This window comes from Corvus hawaiiensis, chromosome 6 (assembly GCF_020740725.1).
Source record: "Corvus hawaiiensis isolate bCorHaw1 chromosome 6, bCorHaw1.pri.cur, whole genome shotgun sequence".
Taxonomy (NCBI): Eukaryota; Metazoa; Chordata; class Aves; order Passeriformes; family Corvidae; genus Corvus; species Corvus hawaiiensis.
This window is the reverse complement of record NC_063218.1, coordinates 34,433,790-34,458,256: the sequence shown is the minus strand read 5'-3', so window position 1 is coordinate 34,458,256 and position 24,467 is coordinate 34,433,790. Positions and strand designations below refer to the sequence as shown.

Below are 24,467 nucleotides of genomic sequence, written 5' to 3'. Positions count from 1 at the left end.
AGCATTGCAAGTGCTCCATGTTTGTGGTTTGCAGTGCTCTCATTTGTGAGTGAGAACCAAGAGCAGGAACTATGTGTGCTGCTTTCTGGTTCAGAGAAAAAAGGCTGCAGCGACAGGTGAACTCACCAAAGACTCAGATGTCCTTGGATTGTGAGAATAGTACTGTATGTTTGATCTCTCATGTAAATGTCTCCGGTTCCCACACGGTGATGATATGTGAGAGTAACCTTGACTGATCAGTACAAAACAGTGTGTTAAGCTGAAACTTGGTCACTCTGACTGTTCCTAGGATTGCAGGCTATTGCAGCCTCCTGTAGAGCCAACCAGAGCAGCCTGGCCTTTATACGATTCAAGACTCTTGCTTCCATTTTGGTTGGAACCAGAGGCCAGTTCAGCCTGCAGCCCTGGCAGCAGTGACACAGGCTGGCACTTGGAGCCCTAAAGCTGCCACAGTGTCAGATGCTGGGGAACAGAAATGGGAGAAACTGGTTTTTTTATCTGGAGTTCCTGCGGGCCATTAGGGACAGAGCTTGCTAAAGATTATATTGTGCAAGCACTTACAGAAGTTTGTGTTTCTCTAGGAACTCAATGGAAGATAAATGGGAAAGGATACAAGCAGGAAGGACAGAAATATTCTTTTTTTCAGTTTCCAAAGACAGCTTTTACAAACACTAGTATATAAATAGCAAAAAAAAAAGAAGGTGGCTTATTTTAAAGAAGTGGCTAACTCAAAGTCCCTTGAAAAAAATAGCAGAGAGCAAACACTGAAGTCCTTTAACTCTGTGTCATAATTTATAGCAGGTTTCCAATTGTGAAATCTCTCAGCGATGTGGGACAGATGTTATGGTGGGGAAAATAAAACAAACAGACAACGGGATGGGAAATGCAGAGAAGATGAAATGACACCGTGTTGTTATCCTTATGGGAAATCTCTATATGGCTTTCCAAAATACGGTGCTGGTGAAGTTAGGAAATAGATGAGCTATATAAACAGAGCCACTAGAGGTCTGTAACTGTTCCCATGCGGTTTCCACAGAAACTGTCAGTCTCAAGGGCAGCTTTGGGAGGGGACTATTCTGCCCACCATCTTCTAAATGATCCTTTTAATAATCTGTCCAGACCTATTTGTGTAAGAAATGGACAAAAATGGAGGTTTTCCAGTGCTCTTTCTGGTTCCTATGGCAGTAGATCAAAGGCAGTAACAATACAGATTTAATTAATTCAGGAGAAGGAATTCCCACTTGCAGCGGTCTTAACCCAGCAGTGGAGGAAAGCTGTCAATCATAAGGGCAAAGGTGCTGAAACTGGCATGGATTTGTAGTTTGGTTTGGTTTTTTTCTTTTCCTTCACACTAAGCAGTTCAGGAGGAGAGTGAAACAGTAAATGTCACCTGAGCTTCAGAAAAAGTAGGGGTTCACATATAATCAGTTTATATGTAACATATATATATATAAAAACATATAGCAATTTATAACTGTGTGTGAACCATCCAGCTATAGGACATCTGGACAACAACTGAGCCTGTAGTCTTGTCAAAAGAAACCTCTCTGAGGGAACTGTATTTCCCTGTCGAGTTCAAGTTTGGATCCTTATCAGCCTTACTCCAAATGCCCATCCTCACATCAAAGACCAGCAGCACCCTTACAGGCAGCAAAACCTGACAAATGAAAAGCTGGGGAGGAACTCATCCCCACCTTCCAACTTGGTGTAAATCACAGGAGCAGAAGGGATTAAATTATTAGGAAGAACCAAGAATTACTGACTTAGCCAAAGAGGAGTGCAGGAAAAAATCCTTGCACAGAGCTAACATCAAAGAAATGAAGAAAGGCCTTTTGGGAGACTGAGCAGGGAGCTGGCCACCAGGGCATTTGGGCTTTCAATAATGGTTTAAAGACCAGAAGGAAAGAAGAGAGGGGAAGTTTGTTGATTTTACTTGAGCTAGAAATTACCATGATAGTAATCTGATGCAGATCTACAATGGGAGATCTTAAGGAGGCCAGCAGAGAATGGAAAAGTAGAAAGAATGACTACTTTCCTATCAAAAATATATTGTCTGAGTGGGAATACTATAGAAGAAAGCACCACACAGGAAGGAAAATATTGTAGAATTCTGCTGATATTAAATGAATTAATTTCTTTGAATAATATCTTCAAAAAGATACTTTTTCTCAAACAAATGTTCTAAAATAAAGTTTCACTCATACCTGTGACAAAGGTCCCATTGCCTTCTCCCTTAAACAACTGCAGAATATCAAAGGTGAATTCAGTTTAAGAATCTGTTATCCCTTTGCCCTGTATGCCCTCAGTTTCCTTTCCATATGCAGCTCACCTAACCTGGCCTGAGTCTTTTCTCAACATGAGGGAAGTGACCCACATGCTCCTTTGTGTGATTTCTGAAGCACTGAGCAACAGACAGCACTGAGACAGCGCCAGAGCCCTGCAGCAGCTGATTTTATAGAAAACATGCTGAACCCTGTGGACAGTGTGTAATTTGGTGCAAGGTGCCAAATACTTTGAGGGTTGAATCTGCCTACCTAAAATTGCAATGAGGACATTTTTGCCTTGGGCAAAACAGGGATAGGGGCTCATACCCAGCTAGGGCAATCTCGTGATTTGTCTACCACTCTGTCAAACAGGCATTAATTAGAAAAATCAGATAAATAAGGACTCACATAGATCCAATGGCTTGGTCTGCTGAAGATATTTTAATACTATTCACGGAAGTCCCCTGCACAAAATGATTTAGAAATTGTTTCCTACCTGCAGCCTGTTTCATCTTTGAACTCCAGCTGACATCATCCCAATGGGACAAAGCTTTAAGGCTCAGACATACAAGAAAGGATCTTTACATTACAACATCTTACAGCCAATCTTGTGGGTTTATCTGGAATCACGCATGTGATTCCCAGCACCACACATGGTAAACATTCTTACTACACAGGGATGTCTGTGTGTCCATTCATTCAGACATCTGTGCCCACACTGGGGCTCTCACCAACCCATGTGTGTGTGTGTGTGTGTGTGGTTTCTCATCACATGTGTTTTCACTGAAAGAGTAAAGTGAGAAAGAATGGGCCTTTTCATTTCTAGGAAGGCCCTGAACCATCATGTTGTATATGGATCTGGAAAAAGGAAGTGTTCCCATTTGGAGGAGAATTTAGGCACTCTGAAAAGAACAACCTCTTCATGCTGGCACAATTTAATTTATCTGTTTACTGGATCTTGCCCCAGGAAACCACTTGCAGCATGGCCAAGGCTAGGCTACATAAGGCCTAATTGCACTCTATTATGAAACTCAGTAGAAAACTCCTTCACACCTTTAGACTTCTTTTTTTTCCCAGGTTTATCAGGTATCATACGTCCTTACATCACCTTGGGAGTTACATTTTCCAAGGTCTTTTGCAGAGTTCAGTCCCTTTAGTAAAACACTACAAGAGCTTTCTCATGCCCTGCTGGGTTAGACCCCACAAATGGTCAGTCTGGTCTTCCATTAAGCACTCACTGGGGCTGCAGGGGTTGGCAGAAGACTTGTCAAAGATCATTCTAGAGTCACTGGGTCACACAGAGCCAGTGTGTATGAGAGGACAGCAGGAAAGCTGCCATCAGGTAGGACCCATATGCTGTAACAAAGGGAAATGGGGCAAGTCTCAGCCTCAAGGCATTTCCAGAAGGAGGTGAGGTGATGCCTGCTGGTGATCTTGCTTTTGATATAGGAGATCTTAAAATTAGTTATTTTAAAAGTGTCATTTTTGATATTTTATAGCCAGCAGGTTCTTTTGGCGCAGAGGAGCGTCACCATTGCACTTTAGATGTTATTGAAATTTGCCACTACAGTTCTAGGGAGAGTCCTTGGGCTATTTGCTTCATAGCTGGAGTCTGGAGCCAAAATACTTACTGTAACCTGAGATTTAAAGGTTTTGCATCTTATTAAGAAAGCAAGCTGCAGCCTGCCCTCTTCCCCCATCCTTTCTAAAGGGTGGCTAAAGTACTGCAAATATGACACAAATATGACTTTTCAGCTGACTTCACAAAAACATATCTACAGTAATGTCATTTTTGTTAGTTACACACGTGAAAAGAATGTGTGAAGCCCATGAAAGTATGTAAAGACTCATGCTAGTTCTGTGTTTACTGATAGTGAGATATGAGGCTGCCATATCACACTGAGGTGAGCAAAGTTCTGTCTCTCTGAGCCAGCCTTTAAGAAGAAGGCTGAAAAGCATTTTCCTCCTCTGTGCCATTTGTGTTGTCAGGAATGTGCTAAAACCAAATCTCTGTATACTGGTAGTGACGACTGGAGAAGGCCCAGTCTCCACGTGAGTGAGATGAAGCATTCTGCTTTTTGTGGTCCCTGATAATGTGGAAGTCTGCTATGGATGGCTTGGATTTTTGTCAAGAACAAGACTGGGAAGAGCCAGCTGATACCTACACTGTGAACTTCCATATACATTAAAACATCAGGAATTCTTTTGATTTACCTTAAATCTGAATTTTCTGGGGAGGAAAAGAATAAAAGGTCCTGATATGATTTTATTTTTAATGCATAAGTGCAGTGTTCCAAGAAGCATTTTCCCCCGTAAGATAGCGATTAAGTCTCAGCTTAGAATATCTTTTCTTGAAATCAGTGCTTTTCCTCTGCCCTTACCATCCTCCTTTGCAACCCCAGAAAATGAAGGCTGGTACATTCCTGAAGGCTGCTCCAAAATAAGCATCAGCAATTGCCAACTTCTGCCTCAGTTGCATTAATGAAACCCTTTAAACCACCAGTGCAATGCAGTAGATGCCTATGAGAATGATATTCAACCACGGTCTGTGCTCCAGATACTGAGTTGGTTGTGAAGCAGGAAAGTTTCCAAAGCTGGGATAGCATTCCTGTTGCCACTTTCCATGCCAGCTGTCTCAAGGAGTTGTTACAAGAGGTGCTAATCAGGTGCTTGAGAACAGCATTGGATTCCTCCTTCCCCTTGCCATGCTCTGGCCATCGCTCCCAATGAGGAAAATGCTATTCGAGTATTAGGTCATCTCGGTGCTTCCTGTTTTCTTGACAGACTCTCCTGTAGCTTGCTCTGCTGATTCCCAGGTCCCAGTGCACTGGGCTTACGGCTGTGTACAAAATAAAGGTGGAGAAATGAGTGGCTGGATCACAAAAGTGTATGACTGGACATTTTGTTTTGCAAGGCTGATAAGACAATATGAATCATACTGTTCCTCCCACACAGAAATCCCCTTCTGCTATAGTTATGCCTTGCATACCTAATAGCTTAGTAACTGGCATAAAGAAACTTCTCTGCAAAGCTGGGGAAAACCGTATTTACCAAGTGGCCAAATGCCACCCTCATCAGCTTTGGTCTAATACTGACATCTCAGATACTGACACTGTGATAATCATTATGAGAAGTACCAGTGGAAAATTATTGGATGCAAGAAGTGCAATTACCTCTCCCTTAGACACCCAAGAACAACTGGAATGTCCTTTAATATTTTGATTACTCCACATGCTTACATGTTAACCTTGCTGGGAGAATGGCAGCAGCAAAACAAAAGCAGAAGCGCTTGTGGGATTATTCAAGCCCCCCTGCTGCTCCTTATGGGCTTGTGTGATCAGAGGTGCTCAGCACAGCTCCACTGTGGCTCATGCCTGACATTCACATCTATCTTTGCAGGTGAATGAAGGCTTTCTGAAGCAGCCCAGGCACTGGGAGGCTCAGAGTCCTCATGCCCCCAGAGTGGGTTTCAAGGCACACAAAATGAGCACCATTTTGTTTATTGCCTGGTGGAGGCTTTCTGGACTCCACGTGCCATTGGTCATATGTGAAGCCCTGGCACAGATTAGCACTTTGGGCAAATGCCTGGCAGGGAATGGGACAGTGAGAGCTGAGGAGAAGTCAGTGGTGGCTGATGGGTTGGCAACCAGGAGCTGCCAGCCACTTTGTCCATGACTCACATGCATATGTTACAGTATGCAGCAGAAGTTTCAGGTGCTGGTCAGCAGTGCAATATGGGATAAAGAAGGAAATTTTGGCAGCATATGGGAGAGATTCAGGCTGTGAGGAGGTGGGAAGACCTGTCTCAAGAAGATTTCTTGTATGCAAGCTACTATAATGGGAAACTGCCACCCTTTCTCTTGTGTGTCTGGGAATACGGGGGCTGTGAGTCTCGTAGTTCAAGTTTACAGCACTGAATCAATGCATTTTCATAGGGCAAGTCTAGCCCAGCAACTTCCAGGATGGTTCAACTGGGCCCAAAGCACTCATGAAGAACAGGAGGAGTATTTCCAACAGCTCCTTGAAGGCAGGTAAAGCAGTGAGGTTGGTGCGGCCAGAGCCTCAGATACCGAATATTCTGGGGCTGCATGGGGACTGCTGGAAAGGGTTGCTGGTGGGGATGCTGGACACATCTGTCCGGACTCTGTGAATTTTCTTTCCCTCATCCCCGGCACCGGCTCTGTTCTGCCATTGCCATCCTGGCCCACTGTCCCTGAACCGCAGGCCCTGCTGCCAGCCCACCCCCAACCCGCCCTGAGAGCACCCATCCAGCGCCCACCTCCCTGGTGCCCACCACTCCCAGCAGCGCCCGCCAGCTGCATCGTTTATTTTGGAGGCCCACAGCAATTCCCTCCACCCTCATGCCCCTCCCTTTACAGTATCTCAGCCGCTTCCAGCTTGCGATAGCGCAGTGGCCGCCAGGTGACCCTGGATTAGTGTAAATATTTTGCTTTCACTGGAAGGAAATGTGACATACGTTTGGGGTGGAAGTTATCCAGAGGCTGTGGCCTCGGGAGCGGAACTGCTGGGAAGCCCCTGCCACAGTGCTCTCAAGGTACCAGCACTGCCAAACCCATTAGACACGGGGACTGTGCACCAGCAAGGGGCCAAACAGATTTGCTTCTCAGTGACTCAGCAAGGGCAGTCGGGGGTCAGTGAGGAGTGAGAGTGCCCATGCTGCCCAGGCAAAGCACAGTAAGGCACAGCATGGCCTGTCTGCCCTGGCACACCTCCCCATGGGCAGCTGAGCACTGGTATGAAGGAAGGTCATGGCAGAGAGAGATGAGTACAGGCGCTTTCCAAACATCCATGTAAGTTTGGAGCAAAGATGCCAAAAAATAAAAATCACTACATGATGATTTGTGTTTCTTAAACCATGTGGCTGTGTAAGCAGCCATGGGTAATGTGGCAGGTCCCTGTCTCCTGCTAATGGGCTTTCTCCTGCACTGAGGACAGTCCAGTTTAAGGCCTGAATGGGTTTTAAAAGCTGCCCCCAGCTGAGGGGTGTTTGCAGTTGGTGACACTTGTGATCATCTGCCTCAGTCTGACTGTCTGTAGATATGCTTAAAAAGGAATTGTAATACAATGCTTAAAGGCATATTGTACCAAGTAGCTAGTGTCACATTTTACATCTGATAAATATTAATTAATGGTATTTCAAAGTACAAAAGGTGCTGGGAACTCATGCATTGGCTGGAGAGAAATAGATCTCCCATATTTAACCATAATCTTGCTGAATTATGCATTTGACTTGGCATAGCTGGTTACCCTGGAGTGGTGTCTGCTTGTTTGGCATTCCTCCCTGTCATACTGAGGTGCTGACTTCCCACAGGATAGCCCAGCAGCCTCCCCAGGGAATCAAAGAGGCAGATTATTCAGAATGAGCAAGCTGCACCCAGTCAAGGGTTTGGTTTTGGTAAGTACCCAGAAATTAAGGCTCTAACTTGTTGAGGCTTTTGGCCTTGCCTAGGCCCTGTCCTTATCAACTGCTGTGAGCTTAATTACCAGCCTTTGTTCCTCCAGACAGTCAAATTTGTTATGGAGAAAATGCATGTGTGTTCGATTCACTTGTGAAAGGCTTGGCAGTACATAATTTAAAATCAAATTACAGTCTGCCGTTAAAAAAACCCCAGAAAGCTCCATTTCACAGGACAGTGCTGCTCATGCACTAAAATAAAAGCTGAAACAACTGCATGGTAATGCTCAGCCAGTCCACAAAACCGTAGGGAGGTACATTGACTTTTTAGGAAGATCCCAAGTGAATATTAAACAAACCCCAACGTTCCTAGCACCGCTGCCCGAGATCAGCACTTCACTGCCCACTACGTGCAGAGACATTCAAATAGCTCTTGTAGCAGCTGCTGACACCCTCATACTGAATCCTGCCTGGGAGACCTTAGAAATGGGTCGCAGAGGGGAAGTATCCTGTTCCTTAGAACACACAGCCAGTGTGCTTAGCTGAAAAGCAGTGGAGAAGGAAGGAAATGAAATAAAAATTTTCAGAATTGGAAATTTTCATTGTGTCATTTCATAATTAGAAATGGACACATACCTATACATACATGTATGCATGCATACAACTACATATACATGCAGGCCAAAGAAAGCAATAGGAAGCTGTTGCAACCAAAGCATGTGCCAGACAATCCTAAGCAGGACGTTCTGTTCACAGTAGAACATAATGTAGCTCATGGCAGCTCAAGGATGAAGCAATAAAAGTCGTGTACTAGCCAGTTCAAGGTTACACAAAAGCATTAAGCTCCCTCTTGTTTAGAAGACATCGAAATGTGATACATGAACAAAAAAGAAGTAGTGTCTTTAAATCTTAAAAAGAATAGCTGTTTTATTCTGTAGGGATCTATGGGATCCTCCACTCTGAGGAATATAAAAGACCTCCTTTTTCCCAACTGGAAGGAGGGGATTCATTTTAGGTGGAAGCAGTATGCATGTGATATTCCTCACGTGGTAAATTAAGTGTAAGCTGGCAAGCCCATGGGCTGCTCATCATCTCTATTTAACATTCAGAGTTGCTCTGTGGCACTGAGCACTGAGGCTGTGGGACAACACGGGGGCCACACCTTAGCGTGGGTCAGGCTGCTCTTACATCTCTATATTCAGACTTATAACTGAAAGTCATGCCCAAGCTCTTGCTTCAAGACTTAAGTTGGCCTCCTAGCTCTTTGAAATCACCACCAGCAGCAGGTTAGCCATCACCAGTGCCCTGCAAGGCACTTCCATGCTCACGTGAAGCAGGAGAGTTACGAAGAGAGATTTTTGGCTGCTGCAGCCTTCAGGTGTGCTGTGCTATGTAGTGCATGTGCTGTGAGCTGCTGCTTCTCCTGAGAGCAGCCAGAAGAAAGGGGTCCTGGCATTACAAGGCTGAGAGACAGTCCGTGCCAGGCCAGCAAGGTGCCAGTCCATGAATTCACTGCCACTATGGATATGAAATGCTGGGAAAGGGCAAAGGAGCTCCCAGCCATTACAGACAGGCTCGGTTCCCTGCCTGGACGATGACAGACCAGTCTCCCATCACAGACCCTGTTTAACAACAGATTAACTGAATTCTTTTGAGCTTTTCTTATGCTGAAAGAACCGTTGCCCAAAGCAGCTGAAAAGACAGCCCACGTATCCAATACTAGCAGCTCTTTTTGATCCGCTTTTTCTTTGACATTGCCTGGGGTACCCTCCCCCCCACAGCCCTGCAATGTAAATTCACTTTTTAATGCAGTTGGCTTGGATTTGTGAGGAGTGTGAAGTGCTAGCCACCTAAAAGGCCAGTCAGAAGAGTTGCCATCTAAAAGACCAGCTGGCAAAGAAGTGATTTAACCTGACAAAAAAAGGTGTTGAGACTAGTTTGATTATTTTGGGTGTGGGGGGTGAGGAGAGGTGGTGGTGTTGGCACAAACAAAGAGCTCTGGACTAGGTAGAAACAGCTAATTCAGCCAAGCACCAAAGCTGGTGCCAGCTCTAGATAAACTTTGGTGCTTCTCTTGCAGTTTTTATCCAGACTTGTCCCAGTCAGCACCAGGAACTGCCAACGGAGGCATCTCATCAATAAAAACAGGCTAGAAGAGACTTGTGATATGTTTCCTGTGTGTTTGCCTTGAACAAGGATGTATCTCACACCCAGAGCCCCACTTAGCTGTGCCAATTCCAAGAGCTGGCTTGGTATTCACACCATCCTAAATGGAAGCTGGGGCAGCCATCAGCCTGAGCAGCAGGAGGAAACCTCTCCCTTGTTCATGAGTCTGGGGTTTTGACTCGTTATAGATGGTGCAGTGGGGTGTGTGGGGTATGTGGTGTCCTGCAAACTGCAGCTCTGGATGCAGCTTTCAGTGGTCACTGCCATTTCTGTGCAAATACTTGTGATGAAGCACATGGTTCACTTTCTAAGCACAAAGCTGTCCCATAGAGACATGTATATTTCAAGGAGAGGAGAAAAAGATACATGTGGCATGTGTTTCTGAGCTAGAAAACATGCAAAGTTATGCCCAACAAGAAAACACAGCTGAGAGGTAGCTGGGAGGGCTCTGTCCTTTCAATCTCTGTGTCTATCAACAGAAGAGGTGCTTGAAAATTGCACCCATCATTTTCTTTTGCAGAGTAATAAGCAAATAGGTTTTAGCCTGTTGCCCGCAGGGAGATGGCTTTGTAATGGAAGGAGCACTCTGAACTAAATCAATAAACAAGAGAATGGATGTGTTTGTTTTTCCATGTACTGGAGGTGAGGGCTCAACCACGCTGGGGTTTCTTTCACATCCTCTCCGCTTGACACAGGGCAGGGGACAAGCACAGACACATGCAGAGCTGCATATCTACATGGAGGGAGCACAGGAACAACAAAACTTTTGGTGTCTGCCTTCCCCTCACACATGTGCCCTGCCCTTCCTGTCAGTGGAGTGGGAGATGTGGGGCTCTTGCCATGCCTGGTGCTCTCCCTCAGGCTGTACTTTCCTGAATGTTTTAAGCCAGCACTTGCCACTGACATGGGAGCTGCCTGAGTGTCTCACTGCTCCTGGCTACTTGCTTCTTCCCCTCTGCTTTTGTGCAATCACACCAAACTGCTTTGGTGAGTGCAGCTGGACCACAGCCAACTAAGGACTACAGAAAGGATGCTTTTTTTGTTAATCCAGCTGTTCCCCACTCCAGCTCACTCTCTTGCACTGGGAGTGAACCTCATGTGCCTCTTTTGACAGCGATGCTGACTTATTGGGAGAGACGTTCATGGCCCTCTGGCCTGGGGCAAGGGATGACCTGGGCAGGGAGGGCCCTGCTGGCCCCAGGGCATCCCTGCCTACCCATGTGGGTGGCAGGAGGAGAGAGCAGCAAGTAAGCAGAATTAATCAACCAGAAGCTGCGATGCTGGTGGAAGTATCTAGTTCACATGCATACATACACTCATAGAAATGCACTTTACTACAGCCAACTTCATATGGGGCAGGTATTTTTGCTTGTTGTTTATGAATCCAGAACCATCAGTGTAGTCTTTGTCCATGCTACATATGCTTTGTTGGTATGTCTGAAGGACGTATGCCCATCACAGGCACAGCATTAAGTTGGGAAAAGAGAGTTACCTAGCCAGAGAGAGGCATTTTTAACTCCTTTCAGCTGCATTCCAAAGACAGACAATTATTTGGAAGTATCTTGTGTGCTTAACCAGTACACAGGAAGCATTTGCAAAGGCAAGGGCAGCAGTGAGTGTATGCTTTAATCCTGTCTCAGACAGAGCATTCCCCTTATTCAGCTATTCCCAGCATTTGAGCTGTTAGCTCAAAGGCAGGCCTACAGCTGGAATGCATAGCTTAAGATAGCCCTCTCCATGTCTAGGCCACTGGATGCCTACATGGGCTTACGTTTTTAATGCATATTCCCCGTTGTCCCTCTTTTCTCCTAGCAAAGAGAGGTATTTCTGTGTGCTTCAGTGTGTCTTGTATGTGCTAGGCCAGGCAGTCCTGTGCCTGTACAAGTGCCTGAAGGCACATGCAGATACAGATGTGCCCATACAGACTCAGACGTGCCCAGACAGACCCACATCACTAGTCACGTTTACATCTGTCTATATACATGCCTATTCTGCCATGCAATCAACATATACATAAGTTTGTTGAAACAAGCCAATTTTTTTATCTCTCCTGAACTGCCAAGTGCTGGAAGCAGCAGGCTAGCTATTGTGGTTACCCTGATTCCCAGGTTTCTCCTGCAGTTGGCAAGCAAGCAGCACTGCAGGTTTCCTAACAACTGGGATGAAGTTTTGTGTAAATCACCTTCTAGGCGTTAGACTTTTCCCAGCAAAAGAGGGGGGTGGGTGTTTGGAGGAGGGAGAATTGCTCTCTTTGATGTGGGGATTAGTTCACATGTCAGCATTATCCCCTTTTTTTTAATATGCTGTGATTTATAGAAGGGCGGCTATGAGAGATAGCCAAGGGGACACCCCACGTGGGACTGACAGACACCACCTCCCAGAAAATACCTACAACTAAAGCAGCTGGCATCAACAGAAAGACTCCTACTGCAAAAAAAATGAAAGCATTGTAAAAAAGCCCTCTTTTGCCTAACAAATGCTTTTTAAAAATTAGGATGTGCTTTACTGCTTATTGAGCAGAAACTGGTTTTCCCAGCAGCAGAGGGGGAGTCTTTCTGTACATCCATAATAAAGAAATAATAAATGCGCTTTTTTCCTTGAAAAAAACCCTTTGTTTTGTATTTTCCCCTTAGAGCACACATCACTAGTGAGAATGAGTGTGGTTCCAAAAACGATTATGCTCGCTTTAAACATATTTAGCAATGTGACTGCTCCAGTCAGAGTTTCCACATTCTCCTGCATGAATATTTTATCGGTGTTTTAGAAAAACTTCACTTTTTGGTCAAAAGTTATGTGGTTGTTCTGCAATCCAATCTTATATCTATTAGTGTTGAAGGAAACTTTCCTGATGTTTTTCATGGGAACTGGATAAGGCTCTGACTTATTAGGCTAGAGGCCATATTCAGAGTAGCTTGGCTTAGCATATCTGAATTATTTAGGCTTACTGCTTTGTGGAGTGTATGGCTGAGGGGCTGGCAAAGGAGACAGTGATCGACATAGTAAGAGATTTAACTAACTTTTATAGTCCATATCGGTATTTTTTCAAATTTCTTTCTGCTTTGGCCCTTTTCGGTTCCTAGTCTTTTTATTTTTCCAATTCTCTTTGAATGAAACTTTGAGATATTCTAGTAGAGCAAACTTTTTATTTGTAATTAAAAAACACAGTTTACTTTCCAGACAGATCAGCTCTTTGAGCTGATTCCCTGTGTGGCTGCTCTTGTGTTGAAGGCAGTGGGGGCGACAAGGCTGTGGCAGCCCAGACTTCAGAATGAGCTGCTGCAAAACTCTACCCTAAATAAGCAGTTTTATCATGTTTTTACCACAGAGATATCATGGGGTCTTCCTTGGGTGTTTCTTTAAGTCCTCTCCCATCCAGATACCCAAAGTCCTGCAGTAACCCTCGATGCTGCTTTGCTCACGCTCCTTCCAGCACAGAGGCAGCTCAGTGACTACCTTACCTTGAGGGACAGACAAAAGCCGAACCACTTCTTTGCTGCTCTGTTTCCAATGGTCTCCTGCAATAACCCCCGCTATTCTTTTAAGCATAAAGAGGTTATTGTGTCACCCCCCAGCAACCCATGACTGCCACTGACAACCAAAGCGTGACGCACGACGGGACGTGCCCCACACAAGTAGGCTTTGTACCCGGGGCGGTGCAGTAAAGTGGCCACGTTCAAGTGTGGCCTCACAGTGTGACTTCTCCCACCCCAGCCTGGGCTGGTCCATGTGCTCTGACCCAAATGCTAATCGAACTACTTAAACCCACAGTGAAAGCACAGACAAAAGCTCCTCTGGCATCTCCCCAAGCACAGCGCCCTGGCCCAGGGCTCCTGAGGTATGCTGCGGCAGCACGCTCGCACAGATGGGCCTGGCTCTGCCGAGCAGCATGGAGAGAGCTGCAGGTTTGGCTCTCAGGTACCTGTGCATGCACCACCTCAGCTTGCTGCTCCTCTTTTGTTCTACTGTGAAGTGATTGCATACACAACTCTTCTAGAAACGTGCACAGAATTATGTGTTATGTGCACATGCACCCTCTCCTCATGAACAGGTAACAGCAGAGTAATTCAGAGTGATGTTTCCTTTCACCCCAGCCTGATGCAGGGCTGGGGATGGTGTGTGGAGAGAGAAGGATGACTTGGTGGACTGGAAATGATAACTGTTTCCACAGCCTGGGAAACATGCTGCATATGTTTCTGGCAAACAAGGGTATTTAAGAGACATGGCAGATGCTGCGCTACTTATTCTTCTTCACAAATGGCCCACTGGGGCCAAAAATCAAAACCATTTCCTGCTTATTTGTTCAAATTGTCAAAATATTTGACTGAATGAGTGTCAAGCAGTATCCTGAAGACAATACTTCACAGAAGGAAAGACAATTTGGAGATCGCTGTGCTCCCCCATTTCATTGCACTTTCCAGAAATGAAAAATTCTCCTTGCTGGTCTCCTTGGCTGTCATGTGGCAGGGTGGACAATGCCAGCTGATTACACCCACATACATCACCAACTTACACTTTTTTCTACACACATTACCATTTGGGTGCTCAGACCTGTCTCCATTGCCACTGGTAGCTTGAATCTCTCCTGAAGGGTTAAATAAATTTTTCCTTTAAATAAAGAGACAGCACCAGCTGTTGAAACCCCAGCATTTATGCAAGCATTTTGCTAATGCTTTTGAGTGAGAAAAGTAATTCCTGTATTATTCAGGCATGCTGTCATCTGGGAGAAGCAGGATTTCTCAACTCCTCTTTGGATTGGGTTGGGAATATACAGTTTAAGCAAAGTTTGTTAAATGCCATATATACTACAAAGTTAGACAAACCACTTGTCAGTAGATATGTTTGAGTGTAACTGAGACTAGAACTAGATCTTATGATTTTGATGGCTTACAGTTAAGAATGAAAGAATGCAATATAATGTAAAGCAATAATTAAACAGCCAGTCAGCCAAGCAGAACAGGCTTACACTTTTGAATACATGAGAAAAGCAGAGAATTTGAAAAACACTGTCAATTTGGGGGCTTTTTTTTGTTTGTTTTTGAAAGTTATATTGATAATGGTAGAGCTTAAATCAGAACAATATAAACAGACTGCAACTTAAAACTTTGCCTGGTCTTTTCACTTAAACCCACAAAAATATAAGTACAGGCTGGAGTTCATAACAAGCTGGACCCTTCCCCTTCAAAAAAAAAGAACCAAAACTGAAATCAAATGCTCAGTTTGATTATCCAGCTGTTTGGCTCAAAGGTGCAACTGGCTCATCTTTCTGTGGTCTGTATGAAACTCGGAGGAACACTGGGCCCTGACCACCAGACATGCTTCCCATGCTTCCAAAAGCTGAGCATGAATCATACACCACCATGTGTGAAATCCTACATGAAAACATCAGACGGAGAACAAGAACTCTTCCTGCAGGAGATACCTACCGTCCCTCACGTAACACCTAGCAGGAAACGACTGTAACTGCTGATATATCAGAAACAGCCCTTGAGTATTTCTACTTTTCATCCACATTTAATAAAAGATCACTTCCATTTGAGATTCTCCAAAAGCATGTGTTTTTGCTGATGTCGTAAGTAGGGGCAACGCAGAAGTTACCACTTTCCCAAGTTGTGTGTTGAACTAAACACCTGCATCATCGGTATTTAGGTAATGGAAGGACTTTTCTTTTTGACTCCCTAGTAACAGACATATTGTCAATGTCCAGCGAAGGTTAAAATTCTACTGGACCATAGCTGTGTACCTTGTATACAGGCTTTGAGAAGTGATTTCCATACCTGCTGAAGCAATTAACTGTTAGTGCAGCAGTTGGGATAGAGCAAGTGAGGGAACTGCAATGTGCCTTTAGTTGGAAAGCAACTTCAGGTCTAAATGGCAGCCTTGTCAGACATTCACCTGGTTCCACTGCTTGTACTTACAGCTCAGGAGAGAGCTCAAAGACTCTGGAAATGCTGCAGCTAAATAGCCACCTTCTTAGCACCCTGCTCAGTGCAAAGCTTCCCTGGCACCTGATTAGGAAAACACTGGGGATTCACAGAAACACAGGCTGGGGTCAGGAGAAAGCATTAAACCTTTGCATGTAACTTTTCATGTGACCGGGCTGGCGGGCCATTGACTGTGGGCTCCGTTGGCAGGCAGTGGCTTGCGGAGACCTGGGAATTATTATATAGGATTGGGAGAGAATGCCAGCAATGCACACAGAGCCCAGGGGGGGAGGATGAAAGGCAAACGCTACTTAATGAATGAATCCATAAATATGCATGCAATTTCTGAATGACTTCTTTTCCTTTGCTGAACCTGCACACCAGTTTCTACAGCCACCAGAGAAAGCCTCATGTCCCACAGTTGAGAAGATCTGTGCCAACTCCCTTGGCTCTGCCAGCCCACATGCTGCTCCCCAGCACCTGCCACTGCATGGGCACAGGCCATCTGTGCTGTCAGCAGCAAGAAGAGCACTCTGTTGGTGTGCCATGAATGAAGGTCCTTGCCAAGACACCAGTGAGCCCCCTAAACACAGCTGCCCTCAGGAGGAAAGTGGGGTGTGGCTCTTCTGAATGTGTCAGCTCCTACTGGCAGTGACAACGCTGTGGGGCCGTAGTGCAACCCATGGCTGAGGGCAAGAGGGGGAAAATTCAGTGTTGCTGCTTCAGCAATCTGAACCAACCAGTGCCAGAACAGCCCATTGGCTGGGGGCAGAGCTCAGCTGGTGCCACCTCCATCATCACCATGGTGGTTGGGGGCCCACCTGTCTTGTGGCTGGCCTTCCCAGGTGGCTGCAGTCAGATGGGGTGTGCGGGCACGGGCTTCGAAAGCACACTTAGGAACAGTAACTTGCTGCTTCCCCACAGTGTATAATTTTGGAATGATGGGAGTAGGGCCATCTAGAAACAGTGTCCCTGCAGCTCCTCACTTGGCATGGTAGAAAACAAAAAATGCTTTCATTTCAGTCTGGCAGCAGCTCTGGTTGTGTGTGCTCTGGCTGCTTCCTTAATTACAGTGGTTGTTGACAACTTCTGATAGAGACCCTCTCTTTGAGCAGTTCCCCCACTCCCCCACTTATTTTGCAGTCTGAACACATAACAAACAGGGACAAAGTTCTGTAAAAATAAGCTCACTGTAACTCAGTGATTCCCATGCCACAGTTATGCTGTGTTCCTCTCTTCTGTCCTCTCAGTTTGTGCTGCTGCTGTTTATTTCCTCTTTCTGGATATAAGACGTTTTATTTATTAGTGCTGGATTTCCTGTGGCCTGCAGCTGCCCGTTCTTTACTCTCTCCAGTGCATTTTGCCACTGGAGGCTGTCTGTAGGGTTGTTGTCCCACTGACTGAGCTGCTCTCGTCCAGTTTGGTTCATGGTTCTATTAAACAACACTTGACAAAGAGGGGGCTTGCATGGCAGCCTAGGCATACAAACAGCACCCCCCTTTGCACCCCCCAAAATAAACCAAAGGCTGGCATGGTAAACTCTCAGAGGCAGAGGAGGGGTCCCTTTTTTATGACTTACTGATGCAGAGATTATGGTTTTTCAGATAGCAGGAACACTTCTTGTTTTGCTTGTGCACACTGCACCACACAGAGGAAGTCAGCTCTTCGACTGCACACGTCTGCAGGTCTGACTGACAAGGGGTTAGAGGTTTGTAATTATTCATATTTCGGACTGTGGGCCACATCATGGTAGAAACACTGTGCAGACTTTACACACGTGAGGTTTATTAATGACTTCCCTGACCTTTTGTAGACGTTCAACATCCTCGTAGTAAACAGAAAAATTGCTTATACAGAAGGTGAGATCATGAAGTGGAAAAAAATGTTTTGCTGATTTCCCTGCTGGAAGGAAGGAGGCGGCAAAAGCTCTTCACACTCTATGTATTACCAGCAAGGCCAGTTGGAAAAGCTCACTCCTCTACACTGGGGGAAGTGCTTCATCTAAATTCTCTGTTGTCCAATAGCTATCTGGTATTATTTCAAATGGCAGAGAATAAGATTGAAGCAGTGCCTAATGGTAATATTCTCTCTCTTGTGTTTTATGTGTAAGATGCTGCCCTAATTTTATCATCATCCCTTTCTGTTTGGAAGGGATTTGGGGCCTGAAAACTGAGTAATGAGGGTTAGGGGTGAAGTGAACCCCAAGGCATGGAGGTGTGTTTTACAGCAATGCAGCCGTAGTCCTGTCAGGATGTGATTCTTTCAGCTGTTGTTCATGGTGGCCAGTTGCTGGCACAGAAGCTCTGCAGGTGCAGCACCATTTAGACACTTCTTCCTTTGTGTCAGATGTTTGAGAGCTGCCCATGACCATTAAATAGGGAACGGTCCTCTGACATCTTCCAGGTAAAATGGAAACGGGAGATCCTGAGCATTTGAATTATGAAAGATCCCAGTGTGTTACCTGCAAGCCAGTGTTCTAACCCCAGTGTTCTGGCCAAATTCCAGCTCTGCTAATTACATCCTGCCTATGTGAAAATTCCCCTGTATTTGTACACTGCTTTCTTCCTCGCTTGTTTTCAGCAGCTGTGTGGAGTTGCCAGGTGCGGTGAAGCGCTTGCCATGTTCCACCTCAGGCCTGGCTGCCTTTCAGCAGGGAATGAAATGAGCACTGTGCACAGCATTTACAGTGAGTCTGGATCCTCTGCAGGAAGAGTGCTAGAGAAGCAGCCTACCCAAGGACCAGTGCTGGGGCCTTGTCACAAAAGGTAACAGCATTAAGAGGCCAAAGATTCTAGTGCTGGGGTATATCATAAGGTCACAGGAGTGACAGGAGGATGGATTTTCCTCCCAATGTCTCTCATCTACAAGGGCTGGAGTAGCTGGTACATGCTGATCTGGTTTTGGTAGCTACCTTCAGGTTTGTTTGCACAGTGGGTCCGAGAAGCTCTCAGTCCTGCTTACACTGGTCACTGTCAATATACATCCAGCTTTGCATGTTTGGTTATCTATCAGTGAGAACAAGGGAAGCTAAGGGAAAAATAATTTTAGAACTTTAAATCTATAGATTTGTTTCCTTGTCTTCCACTTCATGACTCATGTGCACACTGCTTTTTGCTTGGCCCTGTTGGGAACAACCCTTTTCAACTGACCATTAATGCCCCTGGTAAAAATCTCACTCATATCACTGGAGAAGAACTGGCTGATGGATTATCCATCTGTTCTGAAGAGGTGAAAGATGGCTGCAGCTGTAGTTACAGGATGCTAATAGTAAGAAGCAGTAAGAAATGCAGGTCACATACAGAAGGATAATGAAATTACATATATTCAATACAGGAGTACTTATTGGCTCATCTGTCCAATTTTCTTGTCAGCCAAGGTCTCTTGTTGATTATGGCATTTTTACCACAGTTCTGCCTGCATGTTATATGGAAGTACATACAAAAATGTTTGAGGTTGCTCCCAACAGAACACCAACTCCACTGGCAGCAGTGGAGGCAGAACATGCCCAAGGCAGACAGAGCAGTGATTTGATCTTTTTTCCCCACCTCACATTCCTCTTTGATCTTTTCAATATCTTAATTCCATGGGACAGCAGTTGTGAGCAAGGGGGAAAACCCAAGGTTGTCTCAAGGTGTGATGCCAGCATGTTTTCACCACATCCTAGGAAGACAAATACAGCAAGCCTTGGAAAGGGAGAGAATGTGTGCTGTCTATGGTGTAAGATAGAAAGCTGGGACTCAAAGACCCAAGTCCTCTTACCATGCTGCCCATGTGACTTCAGCAAAGCACAACTATTTTAGTCTCATTAGCCCTGTCTTTAAACTGTACTTGCTTCATGGGCATGAGAAGAATGGAATGTTTGTAAAACATTTTAGAACTTGATGGAAATTTCCCGGGTAGTGCAGAGAGCATTGAAAAGCTTATCTCCCTCTCCAACTGCAAATGGCTCTGCAATATGAGAGAAATGAGTGAAAACAGTGCCTGCATTCTGGTGTTTATAGTAATGAAACCCTCCAGCTCCCCTCTCCATCCTTCCATGTTTTTTAAAACAGGGAGAGACAGCAGTGAGAAATCTTAGTCTAAACAGAGTACAGTTGCTCCCTGGAGACTTGAATGCATCTCAGTGGAATTTTCCCTGCTTTCAGTCTTTTGTACTTCTTAAAGGTCCTGGAACCAGGCATGTGACTGTAAGAGCAAAAAAACACTTCTCTGTCTGAGTGCTCTACCAAATATTTACAAGATACCCAGATAAAATGGCTGCAAGCAAGTTCAGCAGGGTTTGAGTGGCCAGTAGTGCAGCACTGTCAAGAAGAAAATCCAAATCTTAGCTAAAACAAAATTGAAATTATATGTTACAAAGGTCTCTTCAAAGCACAAAACTGGTAACACTGAAGCTGGAAAATTGCTCTTCCCTAGGGTGAAATGTATTACTTTTAGAAGTAGCTTATTGAAATGCAGTAGCTTCCTTGTTGTGATGGAAACTTCCTTGTTAAAGGAGAGCCTAAAGCTGTGTCAGCAGGCTTGTAAGCAGATAGCTGTAGAGATGCCCTCTCCATGCCATCCCGTCTGGTGGCTGGGAGTGATGCAACATCAGCTTCCACATCTCTTGCACTGCCACGGTTAAGGGTGTGCAGTACTTTTTAGTAGGGGCCATGTGCTCGCAGGAACTCTCTCCTCACCCCCAGGCTGCCTAGCAAACAGCAGATGGCAACCTGCCTGCCTGTCTGCCCGAGGTGGCCTCACTGCAGCTGACTTCATTGCTGGGTTACCTACAGCCACTTTGGCAGTACTCCAGACCTCTCATATTTCTGTACAGGTTACTCTGCTTTTCAAGAGGGTGCTGAGGGAGGCTTTCCCTGTGATGGCAGAGGACAGAACCAGCCTCTCAGGCCAATGGTGATCGTGCAGCGGCAGCTGGCACTAACTGAACCCGTGGCTTTCCTGTAGGCTTGAGAGCCGGGAACAACCAGATCCTGATCACAGCACAGCCAGTGATGCTTTTAGCGGCCTTGAGCAAGTCATACATTCTCTAAGTCTGTAAGGTGAGTAAATAATTCTGTGGTTTGCAGTCATGTTGTTGTTGGGGTTTTAGTTTAGTCTTAGTTTTTTTTTCCTGTTAAAGGAATTTTCTCCCATATGCATGTTGCTAGGGGACAAATAGCTGTACTTAAGAAAGACAAAAAGAGGAGTGGGGCGGGCCTGGCTACTCCTTTGTCTACACCTGGGTGTGGGGTCAGTTCGCTCTGAGCGTCCGGAGAGAGAAGCTGCAGAGAAAGGAGCTGCTGCTTCTTTCTTTTTGGCCGTTCTTTCTTCCTGCTGGAAACAACGCCGGGACCCCAAAAGCCGCTTTCCCTGCCCTGCTGGAGACCGGGCTGTGGCTGCCCTGCCCCGCTGCTGCTTCGAGCTTTCGCTACGCTGCAGCCCTGCTCACCCTGCCTGCCTGGGCCTCCGTGGGGTTCTCCCATCTGGATACATCTCGTCTGCCACCCGGGATTTGCGTCCGTCCCTGCCGTTCCAGCCTGCCGTTTCAGCCTGCTGTTCCTGAGAGCCCGGGATCAGCTGCCCAGCGGTTTGTGAAGCCTTTGTTCCATCCCTTCCCGGGATCCCAGGGCACCAGAGCCGCGGGTTTCCCGAGCTCGCTCCGGAGCGCCCCCTGCAGCCGCGGGGGAACCATCGCACCTGCCCTGCTCACCGGGAGCCGCCAGCGCCCCTGCCGGCTGCGAGCGGAACTGCACCCGAGGGGAAAGGGCCCGACAGCCGAGAAGGCTGGGACTGGGTTTGTGATTGCTGTTACTGCCATAGTTGTTGTTGTTTTGTTTGACTAGTTATATACATATATATATATAGTAAAGAACTGTTATTCCTATTTCCCACATCTTCGCCTAAAGGCTCTTGATTTCAAAATATAATAACTTGGAGGGAAAAGGGGTTATATCTGCCACTTCAAGGGGGGGCCTCTGCCTTCCTTAGCAGACATCTGTCTTCCAAAACCGAGACAGATCTTGGCGCCCAACGTGGGGCCTGAGGGCATTAAGAGATAGAGGTGAAAAAGGAATAACAGTTCCTGGATAACTTTATTTTGTGTGCTGGATATTGGAACCTTGTTAGGCAGCACTATGTGGTCTAGTTTACCCTGGTTTGGGTGGCATGTAGCCGTGGCTATATTCTTCCCCTTTGCAGCTCCTTACTTGAATATGGGTCCTCTGACTAAGGCTACCATTGCTGTTATCCAGCTTGCGTTATGGGTCGAGAAGGTGAGGAATTCATGGGTTTTTAACTTCCTCCGGAATGTGGGCACATGGATAAACAGCTATCACACACTGAGCACATGTTTTTGGGGTTATGTTAACAATGGTACCTTCTGTGAGGAAATGACACCAGGGGAAGTTTTCTCCCAACCCCTCAACCAGTTCTTTGGGCCCACCCCATCAATTTTCGAAGGGTTTAAATTCCCTCTGAATACTAACCATCTGCTGCTGATAGGCCTACTCTATTTAGCATTCAAGGATAAGTTGAGATTGGCTTGGATATCTACCCGGACACCAGCCCCAGAGACTAGAGATCCTGCCCCAGAACCTGACATGGCCCCAGAGAGTAGAGTTCCTACCCCAGAGCCTGATCCTGCCCCAGAGACTGACACGGCCCCAGACACTAGAGATCCTACCCCAGAACCTGACACGGCCCCAGACACTAGAGATCCTACCCCAGAGCCAGAGCCTGCCACAGCCCCAGACACTAGAGATCCCGCCCCACAGACTGATACTGCCCAACAGTCCACCTCAGAAATGGACTACCCAAACTGGGTGGGGGTACTGGCAAAAGGGATGCAGGAGATGTGCCAAGAGATGGGTCAGGTGCGCCAGGGGATATGCCAGGAGATGGGTCAGGTGCGCCAGGGGATATGCCAGGAGATGGGCCAGGTGCGCAAGGAGATGTGCCAGGAGATGGGCCAGGTGCGCCAGGAGATAAGCCAATTGCTAAGGGAATACACCTCCTCAGCTAGTGAAAAACCCTCTCCCTGCCCCAAAGAGGGTGAGTCCGATGGTGCAGCAGTGGAACCCACGGATGTTACAACCGTCCAGGCTTCAGCTGAACCACAAGGACAACCACAGCCAGCAGCAGTCGCCCCTGTGCAAAGGAGGAAGTATAAGACCAAATCAGTACGACCAGTTAATGATGATGGGCAACCAGGGCCCTCACAACCAGCAGGAGAGCCAGAGCCAGAAGTCATCACTGAGTCCCTGTCGCACGACAGTCTCCGTGCTATGCGAAACGACATTGTGCGAAGGGGGCGTGAGCCTTATACCACCTGGCTGCTTCGGGTTTGGGACCTTATGGGCACAAGTGTGCAACTGGATAGTGGTGAGGCAAGGTATCTGGGATCGTTGACCCAGGACCCAGGTGTGGACCAGATATTTGTGAGGGAGCCAGGGCCTCTCTCTCTTTGGGAGCGGCTCTTAATGAGTGTGAGAGAAAGGTTCATTCACAAAGAAAGAATGCAGGAGTATCATCATAGAATGCAGTGGAAGACACTCGAGCAAGGGATCCAACAGCTAAGAGAGGTGGCAATATTAGAGGTACTCTTTGGGAAGGATGGACAGCATGATAATGACCCCGATAAGGTCAGGTGCACAGGACAGATGATGTGGAACCTGGCAAGGCTAGGGCCATCACAATACACCACCTTCATTGCAACGATTGATGCTGACAATACCCGAGAAACAGTGGGCTCTGTTGCCAACAGGCTCAGGCATTATGACAGCATGATCAATGGCCCGCTGAAAGCTCATGTCTCTGCTGTGGTCCAGGACCTCAAAGAGGAGATGAAGGAGATGAGGGAGGAGATGAGGGAGGAGATGAGGGAGGAGATGAGGAGGGTCAGTGTGGCACCAGTGCGAGTCACAGGCCCCCAAGTCAGAGCCCGTCGTCCCCCTGCTAGAGAGAGAGGGTACACCCCACGAGCTGAGCTGTGGTTTTTCCTGTGTGAGCATGGGGAAGACATGAGAAGGTGGGATGGGAAACCCACCTCTGCCCTGGCAGCGCGGGTGCATGAACTCAAGGAGGGAGGCACTAACCGAGGGGGTTCCGCTAAGGTGAAGGTAGCCTCAGCCTCCCGTGACCGAGCTGCCAGGCATTACAGAAGGGAGGATGATATGTCGGATCCCCTTGAAGGTACCTCAAGCATGTACGCCCAGGGAAAGAATGATAACCAGGGCTAGAGGGGCCCTGCCTCTAGCCAGGAAGAGGCACGGGAGAACCGAGTTTTCTGGATGGTGTGGATCCGATGGCCTGGCACATCAGAGCCACAAAAATATGATGCATTGGTTGATACTGGGGCACAATGTACTTTAATGCCATCGGGACATGTGGGGGCAGAACCTGTATCCATCGCTGGGGTGACCGGGGGATCACAGCAGTTGACCCTTTTGGAAGCTGAGGTGAGCCTGACTGGGAAGGAGTGGCAAAAGCATCCGATTGTGACCGGCCCAGAGGCCCCGTGTATTCTGGGCATAGACTTCCTCCGGAATGGCTACTACAAAGACCCAAAAGGACTCAGGTGGGCATTTGGGATTGCTGCTGTGGAGGCAGAGGGCATTAGGCAATTGAACACCCTGCCCGGACTATCTGAGAATCCTTCTGCAGTTGGGCTCCTGAAAGTGGAAGAGCAACGAGTGCCAATTGCCACCTCGACAGTGCACC

The 24,467-nt window shown here is 46.6% G+C and overlaps 1 long non-coding RNA gene across 1 annotated transcript in view; it reads left to right on the top strand.

The window, feature by feature from the left end:
- Positions 1 to 20,528: 20,528 nt before the first annotated feature.
- Positions 20,529 to 24,467, top strand: part of LOC125327814 — a 48,920-nt gene continuing 44,981 nt past the window's right edge. Inside the window, exon 1 of the long non-coding RNA XR_007204382.1 lies at positions 20,529 to 20,809. This is a non-coding gene — a long non-coding RNA (uncharacterized LOC125327814). The remainder of the gene's footprint in view (positions 20,810 to 24,467) is intronic.